Below are 23,306 nucleotides of genomic sequence, written 5' to 3' on the forward strand. Positions count from 1 at the left end.
GACACCCGGCCATATGAGGTGTCAGTCAGCCCCTACTGGGTGGTGCCTCCCCGTGAGGCTACTTGGGGGTCAGGGACCCACTTGAGGAGGCAGTCTGTCCATTCTCACATCTCAAACTCCGTGCTGGGAGAACCACTACTCTCTTCAAAGCTGTCAGACAGGGATGTTTAAGTCTGCCGAAGTTTCTGCTGCCTTTTGTTCATCTATGCCCTGCCCTGAGAGGTGCAGTCTACAGAGGCAGGCAGGCCTCCTTGAGCTGCAGTGGGCTCCACCCAGTTCAAGCTTCCTGGCTGCTTTGTTTACCTACTCTAGCCTCAGCAACGGTGGACACCCCTCCCCTAGCCTCGCTGCCGCCTTGCACTTCGATCTCAGACTGCTGTGCTAGCAGTGAGCGAGGCTCCATGGGTGTGGGAGCCTCCGAGCCAGGCGTGGGATATAATCTCCTGGTGTGCCATTTGCTAAGACTGTTGGAAAAGCGCAGTATTAGGGGGGCAGTGTCCCAATTTTCCAGGTATCATCTGTCACAGCTTCCCTTGGCTAGGAAAGGGAGTTCCCTGACCCCTTGTGCTTCCCAGGTGCGGTGATGCCCCACCCTGCTTTGATTCACGCTCAGTGGGCTGCACCCACTGTCTGACAAGCCCCAGTGAGATGAACCTGGTGCCTCAGTTGGAAATGCAGAAATTACCTGTCTTCTGTGTCACTCACGCTGGGAGCTGTAGACTGGAGCTGCTCCTATTTGGCCATTTTAGAACCTCCCCCCATTTCACTTATTTATTTTTACTTTTTCTTTGAGACACAGTCTTGTCTGTTGCCCAGGCTGCAGTGCAGTGGCGTGATCTCGGCTCACTGCAACCTCTGCCTCTTGAGTTCAAGCGATTCTTCTGCCTCAGCCTCTCTAGTAGCTGGGATTACAGGTGTGCACCACCATGCTCAGCTAATTTTTGTATTCTTAGTAAAGATGGGGTTTTGCCATGTTGGGCAGGCTTGTTTTGAACTCCTGACCTGAGGTGATCCGCCCGCCTCAGTCTTTCAAAGTGTTGGGATTACAGGCGTAAGCCACTGTACCCGGCCTAGAGGCAACTACTTAAATCGCTCATCCGTTTATTCTGATCTCTAGGTTGCCAAATATCTTGTATTGCTATTTCTTAATACACCAATTTTATACTGCATATTGATATTCTTTATGGGACAAGAGGAATTAGCTCTCTTATACCACCCTCCTGCTTACTTCATTTAAAAATGTATATTGCTAATAATTCTTTAGAAATATTTATAATTCTTGATAAGGTTTTTGTTAAATAGTGTTTATAAGTACTGTGTATTATTTACTGCAAAGCCAACTAGTGTACTCTGTTTTATTTCTCATACAAATGCTTATTTTTCTGCAAGTTGATAGTTGCTTCTCTTTTTAAACTTGCTTATACACCTACTCTTAATTTTCTTTCATATACCTCATTATTAGTATTACTTTCCTACAGTCAAATAGACCAGATAATATACCAAATACATTGTTTGTATCCAATCTGAGCTTGTTTCTTTCTAGAGCCATCGTACAGCTGTCATGTGAGAATTTACCTTTTCTCATCATTTCATTATTGCTTTACATTTCTGATTTATGTTGGTCACTTAGTTTCATGAATCCTTTCTGTTTCAGAGTTAACTACCTAATCTGGTCAAAGCCAAACCTCAAGGATCAGATTAGTAAAGAGTACAGTGGAGAGAAACATTCTGAGACCTTACATATCTAAAGATGTCTCTATTCCATGCTCAAACTTAAAAGTTTTGGCAGGTATAGAATTCTAGGTCGATAGTCATTTTCTCTCAGAATTATAAAAATATTGCTTTTTTCTTTTTCTCTCTTCTAATGTAGCTATTAAGAAGTCTGATATCTTCCTGATTTCAATTGCTTTGATTATAACGTTCCCCCTCCTTTTTTAGATCTATTATTTTGAAATATTGTAGTAGTGCTGCTTGATGTGAATCTTTTAAAAACATTTTTCAATAACTGTACCTAGACATCTTGCCCTTCTAGTCTGAAACTTTATATTCTTCAGTTCTCAGGAAATTCCCTTTTTTTAAAAAAAAAAATTTCCTCCCATTCATTTTCTCTTATTTCTCCCTGTAATTCTTAATAGCCAAATGTTAAACCTTCTGGGCTGATCTAAATCTCTCTTCCCTGCTCCCTCCTAATTTTATAATCCCTGTGTCTTTTTATCCTACATTTTGTGAGTGTTTCTTGATATTGTCATCCAGCCTACCTATTAAATATTTTCATTTCTATACAAGGATGTTCATTGGGACTTTTCTGATTGTATCAATGTTTCAGGAGAGATTCCAGGGATTGACAACAAAGGTGCCAACAGATCCACTAGAGGGATGCTAAAGAATGATGAAACCACAAAGGTAACTACTTTGCTGAAAAACAGTTGGACTTTTAAGGTGTAAATCATGAAAAGAAGTTATTTAATTTAATTTACTTTTTAATACCATAGCCTGTCAACCATATTATTTTGAATTTTTTCTCTACCCTTGAAAGGAACTTGGGCCATTTCCAGGTATTAAAAATAGTCTAAATTAGACAATTGTCTTAATAAACAACTGGGGACATCTTGTCTTTCCGGAGGTCCTTTTCAGGATGACTCAATTTCTGTTCCTTTCCACATGCAACCTTCAGGAAATATAAACCTTTGTCCAACTACCGTGAGATGCAGCAAGCCCTCACTGCACCCATTTCTCTTTGTTCTACTGTTAGAGGCAACTCCAGACAGCCTCCCTCCCACTTTTGACTTTAGCAGATCCAGTTGGATACCAATCACACTGCCTCTCAGAATTTTAGGGAGATATATAGCAATATCTTTGAGTATTTCTCTAAAAGTCAACTCACTTCACTTCTGGGGTAGAGGGGACAATCCCCTTACTTTTCGAGGGGGAGATAAGCAGCAAAGAACACACTGGTAACTCTCTTTAAGAAATTCTCATGACCAGTCTTCCTCAATAAATCTCCTTATCTTCTTTCATATAAGCTTCAGGTAGGTGATGATAGGGGATGTAAAGTCAGCTTCCCTTTCTCTTGCCTGGTCTCAACAGGTGATTTGGAATCTGTTGGTCTTGACTTAGCTAAAACTGAGTCCGTAAGAAAACTTGCGTTTAACAATTTGTTTCACTTTGGTAATTTTATCTTTATTTCCAAAAGCTCTTTCTTCCCCCCGCCCCCCCCACTTTATTTTCGGCTTCCCCCAACAACCCCCAAACTGAAGGTCCCCTACTGGTCCTGCTTCCATGAGCGGCCATGACCAGGAAAAAAGGGAGAAGAACCAGTGGCATGGGGAGGGCTCATCTCCACAACATTCCATTTATACACACAACTCAACAGACAAGCACGAGTGAGCACTGCAGTTAGAAGTTGGCAGCAGAGGAAGGATAAGGAATAGGAGAGGAGTTGGGTTGTTATTAAAAAAATACCCCCCCCTCCCAAACTGAAGTGCCTGGGGGGTATTTGGTCTGCTTCTGTCAGAGCGTTTGAGCCAGATCGACTCCATCCAAAACAGGGGCTGGGTAAAATAAGGCTGAGAGCTACTGGGCTGCATTCCCAGGAGGTTAGGCATTCTAAGTCACAGGATGAGATAGGAGCTCAGCACAAGGTACAGGATACAAAGACCTTCCTGATAAAACAGGTTGTGGTAAAGAAGCCAGCCAAAACCCACCAAAACCATGATGGCCATGAAAATGACCTCTGGTTGTCGTCACAGCTCATTATACACGGATTATAATGCATTAGCATGCTAAGAGACACTCCCACCAGCACCCTGATAATTTACAAATGCCATGGCAACATCAGGAAGTTACCCTATATGGTTTAAAAGGGGAAGGGATCCTCAGTTCTGGGAATTGCCTGCCTCTTTCCCAGAAAACTCATGAATAAGCCACCCCTTGTTTAGCATATAATCAAGAAATAACTAAGTATCCTTAGTCGAGCAGCCCATGGCACTGCTCTGCCTATGGAGTAGCCATTCTTTTGTTTCTTTACTTCTCTAATAAACTTGCTTTCACTTTATTCTGTGGACTTGCCCTAAATTCTTTCTTGCATGAGATCTAAGAACACTCTCTTGAGGTCTGGATCAGGACTCCTTTCTGTTAACACTTCAACCCAAGAGGAATCAGAAGATCAAAGGTAATTTGGGAAGGCCAGAACTGTCAGGGATGGAGGGGAGAGGAAAAGGCAGGGCTTGTTGGGGAGCTGTTTGGCAACTGGGGTGAAAGGATTGCTCTCCCACTGCTGAGATTCTCCAGCCCCTTCCTGTCTGTCAGGAATAGGGCAGCCTGCAACCCCTGCGGGCAGGTCTGGGGCTTCCAGATGTTCCAGGAAGGGGGCTCACAAAGGCTTTCCCTCCAGGGAGATGATGGCACTGCCTCCCAGCTTTTCTGCAAAGGTGCGGTTGTTCTTGACTTCTGCGTAGCAGTTTGCTTGTAATTCATGCTTGATCCCCGTCAGCTTCTTCCTGATAGTGTCCTTGGAGCTGGCATAGATCATTTTGCTCTTCAGGGGTGCAGACTCAGGCCCAGAAGCTGAAGCTGAACACCAGGTCCTCCTCCTTTCTCTCCTTGGTCTCACAGTTTGCGTCATAGAGGGCGTTATGGCAGTCTTTGTCTGGCAGCATCTTGACAGAGGTGGTGGAGAGGCCATTGACAGTCTGGCTGACATCACCCACCAACATCTGCTTGCCCTCCTTGAGGATGAGTTATTGTCCTCACTCAGGCAGAAGAGTACCACCTTCTTGAGCTTCTTCAACTCCTCTGGTGTCAACAACTTGTGTACCTTCATGTCATTGGATACCTTGATGATGCCATCAGAGACAGCCACACAGGAATCTACGTTTCCAGAAGTCAAAAAGAGATGGCAAAGAGAGCCAGAGAGGAGGAGATCTGATTGAACCTGCTCTTTAATAGTACACAGTATCTTCTAATTTATCTGAGACTAGAAATCAATGATTTTCATGATTTTCTTCCATTTCCTTTATTATCTCTGCTTCCTTGAGTGTCATCTTTTGTTTGTTTACTTTTGCTTTGTAGTTTAGCAGAGGCTTTCTTTATGTGCTTGGTGATCCTTGATTGCCTATTGTCATTTAATATTGAGGTACTAGAATGTGAATGGTGTTTAAGAAGGGAGATAAACTTGTAGTTAAGCTGACCACACTTAACTGGAAGTCTTCTTGGGTTTTGAAGTCATAAATTTAGTTTAATTTCTAAATCTTATCCCTATACTCATCCATTTTAGGGCTGTGGTTTATGTTTTTTCTCCAGCTCTTCATCTTTGTGTGGGCATAGAGGTCCACTATAAAAATCTGTGGCCCTTCATTATCTAGGACAGTGTGGGTTTTCTGAAGAGTTCCTAAACTAGAGCTAAGTCATGGAAAATGTTTCATATCAAAATGGATGAAATATACAAGCCAAAGTTATGGCATCTACCTTCCCATTCCATGCATACTTTCATAGTTTTCATTTTGGAAGATTTTGAATACGTTACAAGAAAATCCTTGGGAATTTAAATTGAGTAGACTACTATTATAGTGTACAGTCACTCAGATTACTATGTTTTGTTGCATATGAATGTTAGGACACAAATGGAAGAATTCATCTGTTGCTAAAAGTGGCACATTTTCAGAGAACTCTATTGTGGTAGGCTGTTCTTTAATAATGACCACAGCAATCACTCTTATCCCACATGTCCTTTTGTAATGTGGCTGTGCCATTCTTCCCACCTTGGGTCTATTTCCCCTCATTCTGAGCTGGCCCTGTTGTTTGCTTTGACCAACAGAATGTGGTGACAGTGATGCTGTGTGTTGGCTGGGCCCAGAGCTTCAGAGATCACTTGGCTTCTGTTTTTGCCTTGAGCCTCCATGTTTTTGCCTTGAGCCCCTGGTATTCTGTTGGAGAGAGGCCAATGGAGGAGCACTGAGGCATACCTGCCAACAGATAGGACCAGGGCCCCAAACATGTAGGTGATGCCCTTTTGGATCCTCTGACCCCAGTAATGTGCAGACAACCCCACATGAAGCCCAGACAAACTGGACCTGCTGAGTGCTGCCTAAATTTTTGACCCACAGAATCATAAGCAATAGAATGGTTCTTGTTTTAAGCAAATAAGTTTGGGGTTGGTTTGTTATACAGCAATAGATCACTGACCATCTCTCTTTAGAACTATTTAGAGCAGGGATTTCCAACTCACGTTGCATTTTGGGTATCTGCACTTATGTGCTCTTGTCAGAGGATCGGGGCCACAGCTTCTGATTCTTAAAGTAGTCTTTATCTTCAAAAAGACTAAGAACCATTGAATTATGGGCCATTACAAGTTAAACACAGTATCAACAGATTTTACTGTTTATGCAATACATGCTTATGCCCTTATAAAAATATGACTATAAAATTATATTAATTAAAAGATTGTCCCAGAGTCATAGTAAAAAATTTTGTTTGTATCCTTCCAGAGCACATAAGTATTAGGGATCTATTCGGAGAAATTCAAATGGTATATATGTATTTATATATGTGTGCCAACGTTTATACTGATATATAAATGAATGTACTTGGCCAGTAAGAAAATCAGAACTTACTTTTGTTTTGTGGTCAAATCAATATTTTACTTTCTAGCTCTTGCATTTCATGTCACTCCTAAAAAGGTCCTCTCTCCCTAAGTATAAAATAGACCCATATTTCTTTTAGGACTTTGCAGTCTCAACTTTTTCTTCATCACAATCATTTATCCCTCTATGGCTTATCTGAGGTTTATTTTGGTGGAAGGAATGAGGTAGGAAGCTTGCTTCCCCCCTGCCCCCCAACATTTATTAAATAGTATATGTTTTCATCACTCATTTCAATGCCCATCTCATATACTGAATTTCCATATGTATTTGGGAATACCTCCAGACCCAGTGCTGCACTATTCACCTTGCTACTCCAGTAACTTACTGTTTTGATTGCTGTTGCTTATAGTGCATTTTATTTCATGGAAAGGTGGTCTTTCTTTCTGTCTTTTTTTTTTCTGCAAACATTTTTCCTTCAACTATTATATTTTAATTTTTTCAGATGAACTTAAGAATCATCACATCAATTAGCATCCATCCTTCTACTGCCTGCCTCCACAAATTCCCCAAATAATCTTTCTTTTTTTTTTTAATTTTAGAGAACATCACATTGAATTCATAGCTTCTTCTGGGGAGAAGTTACAACTTCACAACACTGAGCTTTCTACCAAAGAGCAAGGTCTCTTTGCATTGATTCAAGACTTAAATGGCTGACAGCACAATTTTTTTTAAATTTATTTTTTGAGATGGAGTCTCACTCTGTCACCCAGGCTGGGATATAGTGGCACGATCTTGGCTCACTGCAAATTTGCCTCCCAGATTCAAGTGATTCTCCTGCCTCAGCCTCTCGAGTAGCTGGGATTACAGGCACCTGCCACCGTGCCCGGCTAATTTTTGTGTTTTTAGTAGAGACAGGGTTTCGCCATGTTGTCCGGGCTGGTCTCGAACACCTAACCTCAGGTGATTGGCCTGCCTTGGCCTCCCAAAATGCTGGGATTACAGGTGTGACCCACCGTGCCCGACCTGACAGCACAATTTAAAAATGTTATTTTTATCTCTGTTAAATTTTCCTCTAGATATTTTAACTTTTTTGGTCAACAAAAAAGACAGTGTATTATACCAATATTCAGTTACCTCTGGCTTGGCGGAAGCAGTACCTTACCACTCCATCCAGGTAAATGATCATGGTTTTTCCTTGTACATTTCAAAGTCATTTTGGTCAAGTTCCCAAAGTCTGAATGCATCACACATAACTTGTAATGGGTCATTGTCCTATTTAACTCAGGAATAATTGTACTCGAAAACGCTGATGGTTTCTAAGCTTATCCTAAACTTATTGTGCTTTGTACTGAAAAAGGTCTGCTTGTTAAACACAGATTTCCACACTGGGGTTATACCACTTGGACAAACAGTGCTCCCAAAGGGAAACCCAAAGTTCCTTTGATGGACTTATAGGCCTATAATTTGAAGAAGGATATAAAGAATGAGCATGCTTAAATATCAATGTTGGGTGGATACCTCAAAATTTCCCAGGTTCTATCCTCTGTTCTATAAATCAAAGTATTCTAAAGGGATTAAGTGATGAACATTGAGGCTTTGCCTGGGGTTTGACTCTATGCTGCAAGACTGAAGGAAGCAGGAGTTGATGAGTTCACTGGGAAAGAAGCCAAATCATATCTCTGGTCAAAAACAAAAAACAAAAAAAAGTAAACCCCAGGTTTCACAAAAAGCTTCTTTAGCACTTTTTTGAGAGGTATGTTAACATCAATAATTCTACCTATGAATTCACATATACAGAAGTCTGGATTCTAAATATCACTTTGGTGCTAGAAGTGAGATGTAGCATTTAGAAGCAATAAAGTAAATATTTGACATGAGGAACAAAGTAAAATGCAAGGAAATGGCAGAAGGGAAAAATGTTGGAAATCCTGGGTCAGGGACTGGTGAATTAGTAATGGAGTCAGGGCAGATAGGCCTCTCATTGACCAAACTTTCGGTTGTAAGTCCTGGCCCTGGAAAGCTCCATTTCTGCAGTCAAATAGCATGGATCAGTTCTAAAGATGATCAGCCAGAGTTTCAAACTGAAGCTGGTGTGAAAGTACTACTACAGAGAAAATAATATCTTATGGGGTGGTGATAAGACATTATGAGTCATTTTAATTTACTATTATATTTTGAGGAAGATAATGAAGGTGTAAGGAAAAAAAGAAAATGCCCTAATAATCTTTCTGAAATCATCCTGGTAATGTTCAATGACTGAATAGAATTTGCTGTGGAGAGGAATCCTAAAGATGAGGAAGTGGGTATGGGGATGTTGTAGACGGGGTGACTTTTGGGGTCAGAGGTTCCTTAGCAGCGCTTGCCTTGGTCTAGATTGATGCCTCAAGAGATCCAAAGACAAAACATCCATTAGCAAAAAAAAAAAAAAAAAAAAAAAAAGATGATCCTTATTATTTTTAGTTCATTACAGAAAAAATGTCCCCACTCTTCCAGAAAGACTGATTTACGGCAAGCTTTTGACCACCCGAATTAAGCTGTGACATTGAGATAGTGCTAGTTACTTTTTCTCATGAATAGTTCTAGGCTAGATCACCTTTTCAAAAGAATAAAAAGACGTGACCTGAGAGTATATCCTGAATCAATAAATGTCTGTCTACAACTCACACAGTACAGAATCCACTGTGAACATCTCCTTTTCTGGATGGCAAAACTCCTTAACTCTACAAATACAGGGTTCGTTTCATCATCAGATCACTTTCTCATCAAGACCTGTGTCTTTTCAGGCAGTGGTGAAGTCTGCTATTCAGGAGAAAAAAAATCAAAACTGCCATGCATGCATGCAATCATGTTGAATGGAATTCTTAGGCCTGTGAGGAAAAGACCCTCATTCGTGGGTTTTTATGGTACCTGACAGCTCTTTAATTTTGGTTGGTCAGATGAGATTGTCTGGGCTAAGGGATGGAGAATAGGCATAAATTAAGAATGTGTTGAGAAGGAGAATTGATGACAGTCTTACCCATAATGCAGCTGTCAGATTCAAAATACTCAAGCTCTCTCACCCTGTCTCAACATGGCCACTCCACAGAAGGGAAACTAGTTATCTTTCCAGGGAATGAAATGGATGCTATTAAGACACTTCCAGAAGGATTTAGTTATTATGTGGGCATCGTCTATGTCATTAAACTGTATCCTGGGAGGACCTGAGGGTTTGATGGCAGGATCTCAGGATCACCAGGATAAGAGGGTGAGAAAACATGCATGTCACTTCCCGTATTCCTCATGTCCCCCCACTATTCGGAGGATAAAACTTCACCATTAATCTAAACACATCATTTGCCATATAAGAATTTTCTTTCATCTCCCCAGGTCTGAGAACACAAATAAATTGGTCCAATATGTTATTGAAAATCATCTTTAATATTATAGTTAATAAGCATTAACAGCTAAATTAGGTCTTCTTAAATCTAATTATTCGGTGATCAAACATAAACATGGAGTCCTGGGGAAAGACAGAGCATGAGTTACTATCTATGCTGGGCACTACAAGAGTTAAAATAAAAGGTTGGTGAATTGACACACAGAGAAAAGGACATTAAGGATATTGTCTGATGACAATGCTGAAAAAATCAAAACCTTTCTGAAATTCCCTTCCATCTTGCAGGTCATGAGAGAGTTTCAGGGTGATAATTTTTAGATGTGGAGGCCACTTACAATTCTGCTAAGCACTATTATAGTGGCTATGTGGTTGGGAGAAAATCATTCTTTCAAGAAGACCAAAGAATTCTACATTTTCTCCTAAAGATTTCCTTCTTTAATAAGGACTTGAGCAGATCCCTGTCATTGTTCTAGATAATGGATTACCTACACATACATTTCCAAGTGTAATGACACTCTTGCTTATTAAAGACCTCTCAGCTGAAGGGGCAGAATATTATGAACTGGCCGAGCCATTCATTTTCTTGAATATGTTATTCAGTATTTTATGCTAAACCAGCAATACACCATCCATTTTAGTACAATGATCCTTATGTTCAATAAAATTGAAGTGTCGCATCATAAATCATTATAGTCATTTATTTTACATTAGACACATTAGCCACTATATTCCATAATCTATTACAATAAGGTGGATTTAAATGTACCCCAAGGAACTGCAATAATAACTCGAGAACCAAATATAGCAATTTATGGATACAATATGCTTAACCTAAAACTGCACTAGCTATAGTGATGGCTGTGAACTCTGAATGGAATTTAGTGCTGATGGTGACTGAACTCAGCTATACATAAAGAGGGAGGAAAGAGAAAAAGAAATGGCAGACCTTCCTCTAATTTTCTGTTCATTAATTTAAAAAATGTACTAGATTATTACACTATCAGTGAGACAGACAAATTTTGCTGGAGGAACTCATGCTCAATTGAAACTTTTTCTAAGTAACACATGTTCAAAATCTCTAGTTAACTATTCAATAGGATGCCTGTTGTTTCCAACAACAGCAGTGTCTGGGAAAGCTTCATCAATTCAGACTAATTCCACTAATTCTGCATTTGTGAAAATTCAGACAGGCTGGGTGGTGTGAAGAAAAAGGTTTGCACATGTGATTCATAGTGTAGAATAGGTACCCCAATACTGTTTTTATACCAGAGAAGCATTTCAAAATAGTCTTAAGTTTGTAGGAGGCATTCTTTTACTAATAGTTGAGATGATAATTATAAATTCTTACCAATTAATGAAAATTATTTTCTCAAATGATCTCTTTTAGATAATATTAGCCTACTGCCATTTCCTATATGTATCTAAAAGCAATAAAACTGTGTCCTGTAATTCAGATTCTTCACTAATTTGGTATCCTTCCACTTAGTCATGGATAGTGAGGTCTTTGTAATTTTAGGTAAATGGTTACTACCGATGTTATTGACACTCCTAGATAGCTCACTCGGTGATCTCAAGTCTTTGAGATTTGATCATGAAATGAGACTAGCTTTATTATATTGCTGGATATGAAGTCCTTGCTGCTCAAGATTAAAATATGTATTTGTTGCTGTGTCAATCTGAGATAGCATGACCCAGAACTGGCATAGTTAATTCTTCCTCAGGAAATTAGGGACCAGATTACATTTCCCATTTGTATGTCCTCATTAACCTACCTTTGCTTCCTTCCTCCCTTCCTTCTTCTCTCCCTCCCTTTCATCCAACCACCTAGTCATCAGCCAATGATCCATTTAGTGACTATCCTACTTATTTAATGCCTTCTCTATGCCAGACACAAGGCAGGCACCAAGAACACAAAGAATAAGACAAGGCACCTAACACTTGTAATAAGATATTTTCTATGATTACATCATTGCTTTTATATATGCAAAAATGTTGTATTCTTTTACACCACTTATAATAATCAAATACTTAACAGTTAGTTATAAGATTTCCCTCAGTCAACATTTATAGAATTGTAAATTTATACATAAACTAAATTCTGAGGGGAAACAGAGGACCTTGGTTGACTAAATGACCTGGGGTGAATAATTTATTCAGTCTAACCCTCACTTCTTCATTGTACAATGAGAGGGTTAACTGGATAGTTTCTTAGAGTTCCTTCTTGAATTTTAGGACTTGAATCATTTTCTCTGTCCTTTATAGTCATCGGTTCCATTTATTAAAATGTCTCCAATGCAGAAAAGGACAAAAATTTAAAGAAGTAGAAAATCTCATCATTGTCATATTTGTCAGTCCCTTGCAATCCAGTCTATACTGCTATGTCTTTTCCTTTTACTGTCAACTGCTAATACCAAATGTGCTGTTCTCTCATCAGTTTGCGGTCTAATTTATGCCCATAAAATATTTTACCATCTGATGACAATGAGAACACCAAATCTGGTGTCCCCACTCTTCTGAATCCGCTTTCAGCATCAGTATCGTCCTGGCTTTTCTCTTCTACAGATATATCTGAATTATACATTATTTCCCCCAGGCATCCTTTTCCAAATTAAATAAAATTTCATTTTCTGTTTCTTGCCTTAATCCTACTAGATGACTTGGCTTAAAATATTTACAGACTCCACTATGTACCATTTTTAATAATTTGGTCCTATTGCATGTATTTATTTTATCTTGTGTTTTAGAGGGTTGTGGTTTGTGCTCACCCATAATTAAGGCTTTCCTCTAATACTATATGTCACCTTTGGCATGCTCTGTCAATTATGGAGAAAAATTACACTCCCGACCTCTAGATAGATGGAATAAAAATTACATAAATATATAATAAAGATACATAGATACAATGGTCCTCAGATCAACCTGTGGGCTCAACAAGGTGCCTCACAAAAAAAGCTTATATAGACAATAGACATCTATCTGTACAAAATCTTTAGGCCAAATTTAGAAATATAAAAATATTTCTGAGCATATTCTTTGATCAAAAAACAAATATAAACCAGAGTCCAGTCTAGTGGATCTAGGTGACTGATAGAATGAATTTAATGTGGCAAGTAGTTACAAATATTTTAGATGATCTGAAAACTAAATGGTATGGTGACAGAGATTAATGTAGGTCAGGTGCGGTGGTTCATGCCTCTAATCCCAGCACTTTGGGAGGCTGAGGTGGGCAGAACACTTGAGGTCAGGAGTTTGAGACCAGCCTGGGTAACATAGTGAAACCCCCTCTCTATTAAAAATAAAAAAAAATTAGCTGAATGTGGTGGTGCATGCCTGTAATTCCAGCTACTCTGGAGGCTGAGGCACGAGAATCGCTTGAACCCAGGAAGCAGAGGTTGCAGTGAGCTGAGATTGTGGCACTGCACTCCAACCTGGGCGACAGAGCAAGACTCTGTCTCAAAAAAAGATAAACAGAGGCAGGAGGCACTATGCATCCTAGGCTGGAGAAGTAAATGGTCTTATCCAAAAAGCCAGGAGCTCTTCCATCTCTTGCCAGTGCTTCCTTTTGGCCAAATGAGGTAAAAGGATAAGTGGATTGAGAGGGAAGTTAGGGAGTCTTAAGCTTCTGAACCACTCACTGTGCAGACCCCTTCCAAGACCTGGGAGGGGTGCTAGCAAACTGTGTACATGGTCATATGTATACAATTTGAAAAAGTATGGTATTTTAATTTAAATAGTTACGAGTGCTTTCTTTTTGTACTTTGATATCCCCTGCATTATACTTCTCAAGTAAGCCCCTATCTAGGGACTGGTTAGGGGGAGTTGAGCTGGGGAATCATTTAGTTTCTGTCTAGTGGGATATGTGTATATCGTTCACAGTTTTTTTTTTCTGTGTAGATTTAAACCATTGGTTGTAGTTGATGTAAGAATTGAGGGTTGCGAGTATCACTCATTGTGTGAAGACTGGGGATGCCAGAGAGCCTATAGACAGAGAACTGCCCCGTACTCTTAAGAATTTTTCCACATCCAGCATGAATTTTAAATGTCCACCAAGTGGATAAATAAAATGTGGTACCTACACACCATGGAATACTACACAGACATTAAAAAGAATAAAATAATGCCCTTTGTGGCAACATGGATGCAGCTTGAAGCCATTATTTGGTTTTCTGTTCCTGTGTTAATTTGCTTAGGACAATGGCCTCCAGCTACATCCATGTTCTCATAAGTGGGAGCTGAACACTGAGTACTCATCAACATAAAGATGGAAGCAACAGACACTGTGGACTACAAGAGAGGAGAGGAGGCAGGCAGACAAGGACTGAAAAATTATTGGGTACTATGCTCACTACCTGGGTGATAGGATCAATTATACCCCAAACCTCAGCATCACACAATATACCCATGTAACGAACCTGCACATGTACCCACCTGAATCTAAAATAAAAGTTGAAAGTATTTTAAAAAATTAAAAAATGAAAATATATATAAAAAAAATACTCCACCAGACATTTAGATGGGAGAAAAAAAGGTTTTTGTTGATGTCTTGGTGTTAGAATAGACTGTAGTAATCCACACACATCCATTGTGCCATTTTACCTGGCATTCACCTCAGATGTCTTAACCCCAAGAAACTGATGACAGACTCATTGGTTGCAACACAAGAAACTTAAACTATCTTAAAATCTTACAGCTCTCAAACAACTTGATAGAGGTTTTCCCACAATTGACAATGATCCTAACAATTTACGTAACATTAATAATGTTATGAATGGGAACGTTTCTAAATTGTCCATAAAAAAGTAAATTCCAATTAGCATACTGAGGAAAGACAATTATATTTCTGCTTTTCCTATAGAAAAGTGTTATAAAAAGAAACAAAGATGATGAAGCTAAAAATTCTAGGAAAAAATTATGAGATATATCTCAACAGTTAACTAATAAAATACGACCTTATTTTTCCAGCTTTTTCTTTTTTATTTGTTCTTGATTTTTAAAATTGAGTAAATTTTTAAGATTTGTAATTTTTTTAAATTAATTAATTATTATTATTATTATTATTATTTTTTGAGACAGAGTCTGGCTCTGTCACCCAGGCTGGAATGCAGTGGTGTGATCATAGCTCACTGCAACCTCCAACTCCTGGGCTCCAGGGATCCTCCTGCCTCAGCCTCCCAAGTATCTGAGACTACAGATGCATACCATCACACCTAGCTAATTCTTTTTCTTTTTTGTAGAGATGAGGTCTCACTATGTTGCCCAGGCTGGTCTTGAACTCCTGGGCTCAAGCGATCTTTCTGCCTGGACCTCCCAAAGTGCTAGAATTACAAGTGTGAACCACCACGCCTGGACTGTTATTTTTTTCTCATAGAAAATAAATCCTCCCTTTTGTACATAATTTTGTATGTATAATTTTGTATTATGACTAAAGATGGCCCCCATCTTTAGTTTATTGCATAAACTTTAGATCCTACAAAACTGCTGACACAGGAGCTTAGGAAATGAATTTTACAGTTACCTAAAGCAACACAGAGTAGAATAGGAGAAAGGTGGAGAAGAGATCTGGGAGCCAATTAGCAAAAGACAAGCCGTACAGTATGTTAAAGAGCTTGCAAAATCTTTGGAAGGGCCAGGGAACCAGGCGAAGAAGTTTCAAAACCAGAGATACTCGCTGACATCATACCAGGGAGTTGGGGAAGCCTAGTTACTTCCTACATTAGGCATAAGCATTACAGTTCAAGCCACCAATGTACTGGTAATGACTTTTGAATGGTATCAACCACTGATGCATCTGCCAGGGCTGTCCCTAGAAACTTGATGTAGATCTTGCAAACTGAACCACATATGTGTGTTTGTTTGGGTCACTAACTCTTAATTCTAAGTCTGGTTTATCAACATTTGATTGGAGTAGCCAGGGTCACTCACCCTAGAGAAAAAACAAGTGGGTCTTCTTATTCCCATAAGAGGGGAACCTCCAAGGAAAGGATTAATGCTGGGAAAACAAAAACAAAAACAACAGATATCCACTACATTCCACCACCATCATCCCTATTTTATAGAATGGAAACAGAAATGGAAGCCTTAACATGGAAAGGAATCTGCCCACATTCAAATAGCTAGAAATGGATAGAGCCAGGATGCTGCCTCCAGACTTGAAGACACAAATTCAAATGCCTCTAGAATCCAGGGTGTGATACAGATGGGTGGAGAAAAGCAGCAGTACAGTGTGATGAAAAATATCAACAGATCGTTGGTCACCAGGACTGGTGGCAACAGGGAGTGGTGAGATTGAGGAGAACCAGAGCGCTCATGTCTATCTACGAGGGACGGCTGCTCCCAAGTTCCTCCTGGCTGTGGCTGCATGGGAATGTTCCCCAGTGGGGCCATCTATGCAGATTGTAAAACAGAGGTTATAAATGTAGATTTTTATTGTGAAATGTCCCAATTTTTAAATGTTGTTAAAAATTGAAAAAAACTTTGTAACTATTGTTTGGGCCATAATTGTACAAGCTCATCTGCTGCTAGATTATTACCTCAGGCTTCTATTTGCAATGTCTGCTCCAGAGTGAGCTCTCACTCACTAAATTACATTACTATAACTCTTCTTTTCAATTAACTGCATTTTACAAACCCACTTTTAACTCCCAGCCTTTACTTTTCCTCTATACTTGACCAGAGGAGAGTTAGAAGGTCTGAATTTTCAGTCCTGACATACTGCTTATTAGCTGTATAATCCTGACTGAGTCCTTTAACTTCTCAAAATCTTAGGTCTTTATCTGGAAAATGGAAAAAAAAAAATCTATTCTGCCTACCTCCCGGGGTTGTTTTGAGAATCAAATGAAACAATGAATATGAATGTGTTTTGAAAGCTATCAAAATCTACAGAAAAGTCAGTATATTACTTTTAATGATAACCTTAATTTTCAGAAAAGTAGTTAGCCAAAATTCCTCCTTTCCGTTTATAGAAAATAACACATTAATTTTTCTTCCGTCTCTGATTCTACCCCCAACATCCTTGGCATTTCAAAAATGATTGCCTTGTAGTCATTAAGTTCATTAACCACTTCCCTAAACACCGCAGGAAACAACTCATCTCCCCCAGAGAACCCATATTTTGAACAGAAGCATTTATTTTTTCACATGCTTTTTTTCCTTTTTTTTCTAACCAAGTACAACATTAATGAGTTGTGTTTTACTTGAACTTTTGTATGGAGATTTCAGGGTAACTGACTTGAGCTACGAGGCAGGATTTCTTAGGAGGTCAACCAGGAGGCAGAGCTTGAGTGTGAGTATCCATAGCCCCCACTGTCATTCCTTGTGTTTTTTGAGAGTTTGTGTCATGAGCCTGAACTGTCTATGTACCACATGTGCCCTGGGGAAAGCCATTCTTATTGAAAGGCAAAATAAAGCCATCACTTACATGAGGAATGGAACCCATTTGGCAATGATATTCCTTTCCATATTTCCCTTCTCTGAACATTTTGTTACAGAGCAAAGACAGGCAAAAACCTCACCCTGCTTCCTTTGTGGAAGCCCTCAGCTGCCCTGCCGTGAATACTGACCTGGCACTATCTGCCACCAATGGGGAATGTCTGGGGGGAACATCTACATATTTAATGGTATAGCTATTGTTAATTAAATAAAAACTATAAACAGAGAATATGTGACGAAAGGAAAAGGTCCAGATTTGCAAAGTTCTTTTTTAGCTACAGGAGGCCTCTTTGAGGAGCATATGAAGATATCCTTTAGTACCGACCCAAACAGTATGGATGGCTAGTGCCGTATCTTTTAAAATTCGTATCAGTGGACTCTTCTAATAATTGTCCACACAGGGCGGTTCAGAATCTGGTCTTCACTCCCATTCTTTGTACTTGTCAGCTGGGACTCCATTCTGTTTTCACAAATACACCACGTGCATCCTCTCTTTCCCCTCCCTGAGGTGGTTGTCCTGTCTGATATGCCTCTCCTTTATGCCTGCCACCTACTTAGAATCTAAAGTCCTTCAAGGCTTGGCACAAACCCAACACCCTCTATGAAGCCTTCCCTGATTGCACTAATCCCCCCCTAAACTTCTTTTCTTCTGACCTTGACCCACAATTTAACATCAAATGTTGTGTCCTGGTACCTAAGTGGCAGTCTCATCTGCTCCATTGGACTTGAAGGTTCAGGGCCATTATGCATACATCTCCTTTAATTTCCAGAGTGTGCAGTTCAAGGCAGTGCTTGGCACAGAATGTAAACTGAGTAACAAATTTATTTACATGCAAATTCTGGCTATATCTCATGGCTTCCAGAACCTAAGTGCTTCAGAGTAAAAACACTGACACAGGTATTGCCTGAGGAAGTGCTGTACATGCTGTTTCCAAAAACATTCAAGGAGCTGTTGAACAACCACTGGCACAGACAGTATAGAGCGGAATCATGTGTGAACAGAGAGGGGTAAAGAAAATGGTAGCCCAGACAAGGAGAGTTGTCAGCCCATAGTCACGCAGTAGATGAATGGTCAAAGTAGCACTTAAACCCTGGCAATCCAGCTCCCAGCCTGGACTCCTTCTAAAGTGTTCGTGGACAATCACATCTGAAGAATCACTCTGAACATACTGCATTTTGTCTGCTACATGGTATCTAGAGAGGTCCAGGTCTCATGTGGTTACTACATGAAATGTCCAAACCCCCTATTTCCACAAGGGTAGAGACTTTTGTTTTGTTTTTTGTGATAACTCCGAGTGCTTTTCACATACTAGGTACCAAAAAATATTGACCTAATGTTGAATGAATGAGTGCCTAGAAAATCTATCAGTCATACAGACTAGGCTGTGTTGCAAAAGCAATGCTCAAACCTCAGCCACTTAAAAAATTAAGGACTATTTCTCACTCATGCTCCATATCCACTATGAGTTAGCAGGGAACTCTGCTCTATCTCACCTTACTATGAGACCCAGACTAGTAAAAGAGCCACCATCATGAGTGCTGCTGGTCACCATGCCAAAGAGAAAGAGCACTGGAGGGTTTTAAATTTGCAGACAAATGGTTGGCCTGGAAGCTACACACATCATTTTCACTCCAAATTCATAGGCCAGACTTCATCACATGGCCTGCTCAACCATAAGGGGCCAGCAAGGACAATACTACCATGCTGCTAACAGGGGAAGGGGCAAGAAATATGTGCAGAGCAGACTTTGGGACTTTCATGAAGAATCTTTGCTTTCAGTGCCTTTAGTTTTCTTTAAAGCCGTCAAGTAGTTTGAAGAAGAATAAACAGTCTGGAAGAAGCCATCCTTCATGTGTAGGGGTAATGTAAAAGAGAATTTGAGACATTTGTTTCATTACTTCTCAGGTAAGAAGCAATTATGAATCTGGGCACGGTGGCTCATGCCTGAAATCCCAGCACTTTGGGAGGCCGAGGTGGGTGGATCACGAGGTCAGGAGTTCGAAGCCAACCTGGCCAACATGTGAAACCCCATCTCTACTAAAAAGACCAAAATTAGCCAGGTGTGGTGGTGCGCATCTGTAATCCCAGCTACTCAGGAGGCTGAGGCAGGAGAATTGCTTGAACTCAGGAGGGGGAGGTTGCAGTGAGCTGAGATCACACCACTGCACTCCGGCCTGGGCGACAGGGCGAGACTCTGTCTCAAAAAAAAAAGCAATTATGAGATGTTAAGGAATCAGACTCCATTGTAAGAATAGAGGCGGCCGGGCACGGTGGCTCACGCCTGTAATCCCAGCACTTTGGGAAGCCAAGGTGGGTGGATCACGAGGTCAGGAGATCGAGACCAGCCTGGCTAACACAGTGAAACCCCATCTCTGCTAAAAAAAGAAAAAATTAGCCAGGCGTGGTGGCGGGAGCCTGTAGTCCCAGTTGAGGCTGAGGCAGGAGAATGGCGTGAACCTGGGAGGTGGAGCTTGCAGTGAGCCGAGATCGCACCACACTGCACTCCAGCCTGGGCGACAGAGCAAGACTCCATCTCAAAAAAAAAAAAAAAAAAGTGGAGGCACAGTCCACGCAGAAATGATAGGGTACAGGAAAAAAGAGAAAGGGAAATCAGCAAGGTACTTTTCTACAGATCAACAAAGGGGTTTTGGTTGATTTCATGCAGAGTCTAAATCAACAGTGATGTGGTTTCCCCAAAGGTGAATTAAATTTTAGTTTACATTAACAAGAAATATAACTTCTAGAACGATGGAGGTGATAATTCTGCCTAACTCCACATTGGTAGAACCACATCTGGGATATCATGTTAGTGCCCGGTGATAGATTAGTGCAAACAGAGGAACATGACTGGATTGCTAAAGAGCTCAAATTCTGCCACAAGAGGAACAAAAAAAGTAAATTGGAATATATAACTTGAATAAGAAAATACTCACGGAAGCTGGATGCAATGGCTAATGCCTGTAATCCCAGCACTTTGGGAGGCTGAGGCAGGTGGATCATTTGAGGTCAGGAGTTCGAGACCAGGTTGGCCAACATGGTGAAACCCTGTCTCTACTAAAAATACAAAAATTAGCCAGGCATGGCGATGCATGCCTGTAGTCCCCGCTACTCGGGAGGCTGAGGCACGAGAATCACTTGAACCTGGGAGGCGGGGGTTGCAGTAAGCCAAGATCATGCCACTGCTCTCCAGCCTGGGCAAGAGAACAAGACTCTGTCTCAAAAAAAAAAAAAAAGAAAACCAGTCAGGGAGAAAATGACAATAGTTTTTAATATCTGAGTGATTACTGTGTTGAAGAGCATTCATCCTTGTCCATATGGCTGCAAAGCATAGGAATATGACCAAGGGAAAGAACTTACAAGGAGGTAGATTTGTACTTGATACCAGGAAGAGTTCCTAACAGAACTATCAAAATACAGAATGGCATGTTTGGAGACTTAAAAAGTTCCCCAATAGCAAAAAGATTATTGTGATAATCAAACATTGGCCATGTGGAAATTAAGATGAGTTGATTTCTAAGATTCCATCTCACTCAAACACATGATTTTAAGTTCCATAGTATCTACTCTTGCACTCACTGCTGGACATACAGCTGTACCTACTCATGGGCACCATCATTTAGGAGAGTTTCAGAGGAACACAATCCTACAGGGCAGGGATTGGCAAAGTTTTTCTGTAAAGGGCCAGATAGTAAATACTTTAGGCTTTGCTGGCCATATGGTCTCTATTCCAACTACTCAACCCTGCCGCTGTAGTATAAAACCAGCCATAGATAATATGTAAACAAATGAACATGATTGTGTTCCAATAAAACTTTATTTATAAAAGCAGGTTTGGGACCTTAGTTTGCAACCCCCTACTATAGACACTGAGAAAGATTCTAGCTAGAGATGTTGCTTTTCTAAGAAATCTACACCCTCCGAGTGCCTCGTCCTCATTCTAGTGACAGAGGCCAAAATGTTATAGGACCTACTCATCTCTGCCCAACGACAAAGAAACTAAATAATTCCTGACTTAGCAGGGGGTGCAGAAAGCTCTGATCAAAGCACAAATATTTGTGATAATAGCTTGAAAATACAAAAGAGGAAATGAAGATATTTTTGCATGACTTTCAAACCTGGCTCACTGTTGGAAAACAAAAACTGTGACCAGAGATGCCATTGAGGAATTTGTGTGTTGGCTAAGGGACTTCTGAGACTGGCAGTAACCATGCAATCACATTAAGACTATGCCAAGAACTTACATGGCCATATTACAATTTTTTTTTTTTTTTTGAGACAGAGTTTCGTTCTGTCTCAAAGGCTGGAGTGCAGTAGTATGATCTCAGTTCACTGCAACCTCCGCCTCCTAGGTTTAAGCGATTCTTGTGCCTCAGCTTCCTGGGCAGCTGAGATTACAGGTGTGTACCACCACACCCAGCTAATTTTTTGTATTTTTAGTAGAGACGGGGTTTCACATATATTCACTATGTTGTCCAGGCTGGTCTTGAACTCCGGTTCTCAATTGATCTGCCTGCCTCATCCTGAGGGATTACAGGCATGAGCCATTGCACCTGATCTATATTATAATTTTTAACTAATTTGGATAAATACCTAATAGGTATCATAAGTGTTTTCTAGACTACAGTAAGACCAGACATACATAAGTCTCTGGCACTAGTAGAATGTGAAGGAATGTATCTCTCTTAGCATGGGGAGCTTAATGTACCAACCCTAACAAGCCTGGACAAGGAAAGAGTGCACACCCATGACTCCCACCAAGGATGGAGCCAAGCCAAGCAGACAATTCAAATAGACAAATGACTTCTGATTTGAAGTAAGAGAAATGTTCAACCCATCCCACTATCAGCATGTTTAGCTCATAATCAGGCATTATTATAATGGTATGCAAATTGTGGAAACGGCAGACATTCTTTCCAACTATGTTTTCATTAAAGATTCAGCTTTTTTTACACCAGAATAATAGTAAATGACATGCGAACTTCATATGAACTATAGGTCATGAAAGGATTTAGTATTGGCATTTTTAATCTAAAAAGTCTAGTGCCAGAAAATCAATATGTTTCAGTTGCAGCATTCGAATGCAATTTTCCTCACGTAACAGGGTTTCTTTCTTTCCTTCTTTCTTCTTCTTTTTCTTCTAAGTCTTTTTTTTTTTTAAAGAATGAATAATTCCTGGTTTTTCTATGAAACAAGCTGCCGTATTATAAGGTAATGACATCAATAACACATTACATGTAAACAGAAAATGAACAAAAAATCATTCAAGGCCCTTTTGAAACTGGAGTGCTTTTCATCAGCCCTATTACAGGTTCCATTCACATTATCGGATTGAACCATCCTGCATAACTGAGGTGCTGACAAGTCCTGATTACCCAATAACTCCTATATCCCTTTCAGGCAGGTTCACGGAGAGGACAGGAATACCAGGCCTTCCTGGGGGGCAGCTGGCCTGCCAGGGAGACCCAATCAATGAAACTCAATGCCCTCTCACTTTCCTTCTCCAAAAATGGGGCACTGGACTTCCTGGTGCATAATCAGGTCTTTTTTTTCCCTCTGTTCTCAATTGTTGCAGATAACAACTATTTATAATACAGCAGATGACAGGCCAGGCTAACACTACCAAACTCTTTCCCCCAAATACTTACAGCTCCATTTAAGCTCTCTATATGGCAGATTAGATGGTGTCTTTCTTAAGTAGCAGAAACAACTGAAGAGCTTGGCACTTGGGACAAGATGGGTACCAGACAGGCTGCAAACATTCATCACCTGAATGTTTATATGTTTCAAATAACCAATCCCTTACATTTTACTCTTCAATCTTGAGTTACACCACTAATATAACACCCAAAGACCCTTTTCCTTATTTTTTATACCACTGTGTGACATTTTACCCTTTTTGAAGAAATTTTTGTTGAAGCCC

The 23,306-nt window shown here is 40.2% G+C and overlaps 1 protein-coding gene and 1 pseudogene across 2 annotated transcripts in view; both read right to left on the reverse strand.

Annotated features, from left to right (window-relative positions):
* Nucleotides 1-23,306, reverse strand: part of RARB (retinoic acid receptor beta) — a 781,226-nt gene that overhangs the window by 269,235 nt on the left and 488,685 nt on the right. The gene's annotated exons all lie outside the window — the stretch shown is intronic.
* On the reverse strand, nt 4,373-7,767 carry LOC129034182 (cofilin-1-like; annotated as a pseudogene).

The sequence above is a fragment of the Pongo pygmaeus genome, chromosome 2 (genome assembly GCF_028885625.2).
Source record: "Pongo pygmaeus isolate AG05252 chromosome 2, NHGRI_mPonPyg2-v2.0_pri, whole genome shotgun sequence".
Taxonomy (NCBI): Eukaryota; Metazoa; Chordata; class Mammalia; order Primates; family Hominidae; genus Pongo; species Pongo pygmaeus.